We start from the raw sequence: 6,000 nt of genomic DNA, 5'->3' as shown, positions 1-6,000 counted from the left end.
AATCAGACTATGCATTGAAGATTGAGATTGAAGATTGAAAAATTCAAATTTGACCAATCGAAATGAAAGGAGCTAAAATTTCTTTGTCCTTATTGGTCAAATTTCAATCTTCAATCTCAATCTTCAATGCGTAGTCTGATTCCGGCCTTAAGTAATGTCTTAAGATACTAATACAGCCCTCTGATTGGTTCGTGACATCTCAAGATTGAACTTAAGACGGTCTTGAATATAAGAACTGACTATGAATACCGGCCTTAATATGCTAATGCGGTTCTTTGATTGGTTCGTGACACCTCACGACTGAACTTAAGACGATCTTGAATATAAGAACTGACCGTGAATATCGGTCATTGAGTTTTAAATGCATATACACCGATAAACACGTTTATTAAACTAATAAATCATAAAATTAGTACAATGTTATCAGTTTTTTACTCTTAATCACTTCAATATTAATTAGAGATCCTCTAATCAGAGTCGCGACATCAGACAGCCAGTTTTGATTGGTCCGCCATTTTTCAGCAATTTCCGCCTATAAAATATCTATATTGTAGGAATGGGCGATGCGCGTATCGATACGCTAAAATTCGTTTGTAAATTAACTTATTTTGCAAAAATCAATTTTTCCAACCAAGATGGTGCCATTTTAAACCAACATTTTTACAAAGAATCGTTTCTTTTTTTTTAACAAGGTTAAAAACTTCGTCTACTTCGAATCGATATAATCGATTTTTAGTGTTCCGATACGGATATCGCCCAAAGTATATACATTTGTATTATTGTTAGAATTAAACATTTTTAAGTATTATTATTACTAGATAGATTTTTCACATTATATGTGGAAGTAATGTTTACTAAAAGAATTATGTTTTATCTTTTTTTTTTATCAAAGTTATGCATTTTTATCATAGATATGCATTTTTCGTTGGTGTTCAATTTTTTCCAACATTTATTGCCCATAATGTTCGACGTTTAGCATCACGCGGAAATATTTTCATTACGTAGCCTTTCGCTGCAGAATTAGTGCAAAATGGGGCTGCACACCCAACCATTTTGCAATTATTTTTATTAATCTTCTAATAAGTCGTATTAATCTTCAAGAGCAGAAAGATATGTCACAACTCACGAGAAACTATCAAGGTTAAAAAGAGACACAACGTATTCCTCTCTCTTTCGTGTGATTTTGCTGAAACTAGAGACCCTTAAGAGAAAGAGACCGTGAAGAAAGTCTCTAACTAGAGTCTCTTTTTCTCGTGTCGCGACTCTGATTAGAGGGTCTCTAATATTGACTTCTGCTACACGGCACGCTTAATCGGGTTTAATAATATCCGTAGTTATGAAACTGGCCAATCACAGTTCCATTCTTCCGAGGAACAGCTATGATTGGCCAATTTCATAACTACGGATATCATTAAACCCGATAGGTTCTTAATATTTATTCTTGTTCCTAAGGCCAGAATCAGACTAGGCATTAAAGATTGAGATTGAAGATTGAAAAATTGAAATTTGACCAATCAAAACAATAGGAACTAAAATTCCTTTGCCCTCATTGGTCAAATTTCAATCTTCAATCTTCGATCTCAATCTTCAATGCGTAGTCTGATTTCGGCCTAATACTTGTTCTATTGTGCGCAGTCCTTAAAGCGGGGAGCACAGACTCTTGCATAACGCATAACACGTAATGCATAAGAAAATGGCTGCGTTCAGCAGACTCAACAGTTTTGCAACCGTTTTATGATTGTCTGCTGAGATAGGACCATTCTTCTAGATCTAAAAATATGATCCAATTAGCGCGAAGGAAACTTCCAACAGTTGCAAAACAAACGTTCTGCTGAACGCACCCAATGTCTCTACTTATAACTAGTGTCCCTAAATACAGAGTCTGGTCAAGTCATGTATCTCTTTTGATTGGGTCACGTCAGCGCGAACACACAATGGCGTTACCAATGAAAACGTTGATAAATCGCGCGCTTATTTAAAGAACTAAAAACATGAAATATTGTAAAATATTTATTGCAATTCATATACTGTAAATAAGTTATTCTCGCTTTATTATTATATAACAATATTATTTAATAAGAGAATGCATTGCCATGGTTTTGCTATTATATGTTTTGGTTAAATATTGTCGCTTGCATGAAATACGTACTCTATATATGATAAAGCGTTTTTTTATTTTTAACATTAAATTATGGCAATTTATAATTTTATTACATGTAATGTTCTGCATTTCCCTCATATAAAATTCTAAAAAATTAGTCGACGTATTTTTAACATATGGTAAATATTTTCTTATTATAATTTCCATTGCACAAAAATATTGAAATGTTTCATCGTTAACAAAAAATAGTGTTTTTTTACGGTAGCATCTTAATTGCACAAATTTAGATTCGCCCATTCGTTTCTTCTTTTAACGTCCGTTGGAATGCGAGACATATAATAATGTTTTTTTGACGAATTATTGCACTTTGAAATGCAACAAGAAGGCATCGTGTGTACGGTGTGTATCCTATAAATAACCTAAATAACTTTCGGCCTCGTGCACTGAAAGTGAAAAGTGCAGAGTGCACGCACTCAAACATTTACCCCCACCACTTATAGACGCCATTTTGTGGGATCTTGGCCAGACTCTGTATTTAGGGACACTAGGCTGCACCAGAACTCTTTTCACGTAGTTGCGGATTATGTGAGAAATATCTGCCGTACATACATACGCAATCCCTAGATACTTTTGCGGACATCCGGTGCGGATTACGGATTGCGGACTGTATGTGACGGCACCCTAATGCGCCGTCTATAATGAACAATAGCAGTAGAGACTGTAACCATGTCGAGAGTACGCTGGTTTTCCAGCTGAGCCATTAATGGTTAGTCGATGAACGTCAAATCGATGTTAATTCAACGTCGATTGACATTAATTCTATATTAATCGATCATTCCCTTGTAGCTAGGGATGTAATAGAGCGTAGAGCAGCGTAGAGTAAAGCCTTGTGTCCACGATGTTAGAAATTGGTCCGAGATCTCGGAGAGAGAAAGAATTAACCAATCACATTTAAACAATTTAGTCACATGATCAATGCGATTGGTCAATTCTTTCTTCATCCGAGATCTCGGACGGATTTCTAGCATCGTGGACACTGGGCTTAAGACCGTAAGAGTAATACTGTATGTATTTTAAGAGTAATACTGTATGTATTATAAGAGTAATACTGTATGTATTTTAAGACTGACATGATCTTTCATGTAACATTTAGGTAAAATAGTAAATTAGGAATACGTTTTTTGGATGGATGGATGAGTGAAGGTATGTACCTTTTCATGCTGACGCTCGACGCTCATTTTCAGCGTCAAAATAGATCATGTGATCAAAATTGACGCTTGATATTCATCAATCACGTCTATCACGTGACTTATTTTGACGCCGAAAATAAGCGTCGAGCGTCAGCATGAAAAAGTATCTTTAGGCTAAGAGAAAATTGTATAAACCAAGTCCCCTTCTTGGCTATACATGTTATATTGTTTGCTGAAGAGAATTATAAATTTTATATTCTATATATGTATAGATGTTATAAAATTTAACAAATCCACGAGAATTTGTATCACAGTCTGCAATTATTGTATATTTAATTTAAAAGGAATTGCTGCGTAAGAGGAAAAGAATAGGTGTGCGAAGTTAGAGTCGAAATTGCGAGATTCGGAGAAAGAAAGAATGATGGGACTTGCTAAAGTGGATATGGGATACAGAGCAAAGTCTTGCATGAAATCGATGTCGAGTTTACGAATGGAGGAAGGAACCACCAATGATTGGTGAAATTTCTGAAAAAGTTTGTTATAAGTAAATTATATATGTATATATGTTGTAACTGCTGTAAAATCTGCCTTTTCTTTCCTTAACGCCAGTTATACGCCAGTGACATTAATTAAGATCGAACCGTTGGTTTTTTCATCGATTATTTCTATAATCCATCGATATTTTTACGTTTGACGTAGAATCGAATTACTAGAAGAGGAGTGCCTCGCACTGAAGGCCAGATTAGATACCGTGCAACAGAATAAAGCATCGGATCTCATCATGTACGAATGCTCGATCAAGCTAGAAAGACTTAAAGACGCATGCAGGTGAGAGAATCTGGACTGTGTGTTCAAACATACATACTCGTATATTATGTATAAGCGAAATCTAATAGCAAATTCGATTGGATGTACTCAGTGCGCACTAGTGCAATTTAAAGCCGTCGTACACAAATTGATGTAAAAATATGTATTTAATATAAATATAAAAACGGATGAAATCCTTAATACATTTGGTTGTGCTGTATTAAGTAAAATTTGATTTTATAATTCAAAATATTTACATTTTACTTTTACACAGATTAAATTTATAGTTATGTACTTATATAACGACTTCAATTATGCACTATAAGTACGCATCAGTATAAATTTCGTTCGATGACCATACGTGCGCGTAAATATATGCATATATGTTGCTTTTACAAAGGATAATTGGCTAATTTTACGATGTCGGCTGATTTTCCAATATATGATCTTCTAGGAATTCTCTCTTGTATAAGAAGGCTATGTTCCAAAATTTACTGCTAGTACTGAAAAACTATAGTGCATGTAACGTAAACTATAGATTTTCAGTACTGGCAGTAAATTTTGGAACAATACGATTATTACTTAGCAACTATGTGATATTGATTACCGTTACCAGTGTTTACTGATATCTAGATGAAATTATCTAGATAATCTAGACGAAAAGCTTCATCTTATCTTTACTATGGAACATATATGATCTTCATAAATGTATATCTTAGATAAAAAAGCGTTATTTTTTTATTTAATTGTAAGTAAGATATACATGGATGAAGATACTGATAAAGATAAGATTATGTCGTTTCATCTAGATTATTTAGATAATTTCATCTAGATACCAACGAACAATGACATTTTGAATGACTCTACAATTTTTTTTCCTTTGCGAAATTTGGATAGAATAAGAAAAGAGAAATTTTTTAGAATAAAGGGTCGGGTATAATAATATATTGTTCATTTTTAATAATATATCACTATTTTCTATCTTCAGAACGTCTCCGTTCTCTCCTGGGCAATTATATCTTCTAATATTATATTAGTTCAGATGATATAAAAATTATATGATTTTTAACTTTGAGCCAACAAATTGTTTTCTAGCTATTGTTCTTCCACATCGGAATCAAATATTTCTTTTCAGAAATAATTAAAGCTAGCTGCTGGTGGAAGTCGTTCCACAATAACTGTTTAAAACGAAATCGAGAAAAAGCACCGTAGGAAGAAACGAGGAAGTATTCCAGATTCAATCTGAGGCAAACAGGTTTGAGGAAATTTGATAGTTTGTAGGAGAATTAACTCGAATTTTATATGTTAAAGATAAAATATAGAACATTCTTATACAAGGCAGACGAGACAGTCGTTTGCGATCGGAATAGATGTAGCAGCAACAAAGCCGCGGTATGGTGATGTAACTGGGACACGAGATAAGGTGCAACGCCTCCACGTAAACCCGCGTGACATCGTCGGAGTAAAACTCGCAGTTTCGTTTCCACCTCGTTCCTCCACCGTTCTTTTGACGTCGCGTCGCTCCGGTGTTTGCCTCGACCGACTCGTTTACTTCTGCCATTGATATCGCACACGGCGGCACCGTGGCCGTAAATTCATTCCGCTTCTCGTTATCCAAGAGCAGAGCGAGACTCTCAACCTTGTGTTACCGAGTCCAGTCTCAAGTTTGAAAGATGTACGTTCGAAGGAGCGCCTAAGATTTATAACGTTGCAATATCATATAAATGGCCAAGATGGAAAATAACAATTTATATGTTTAGCAGCTTTTGTAATAGACACTTTATTGTAAAACATAATTTGATGTGTCGATATAAAATTATATTGATAGAAGATAATTTTATATCGAGCTATAGAGAAAATAAAAAATTAATGAATATATGAAATTTTCACGTTGAAAAAATT

The sequence above is a fragment of the Mycetomoellerius zeteki genome, unplaced genomic scaffold (assembly GCF_001594055.1).
Source record: "Mycetomoellerius zeteki isolate Tzet28-1 unplaced genomic scaffold, Tzet1.0 scaffold344, whole genome shotgun sequence".
In the NCBI taxonomy this organism is placed as follows: Eukaryota; Metazoa; Arthropoda; class Insecta; order Hymenoptera; family Formicidae; genus Mycetomoellerius; species Mycetomoellerius zeteki.
The sequence above is the reverse complement of the archived record's forward strand: the minus strand, read 5'-3'. Positions refer to the sequence as shown.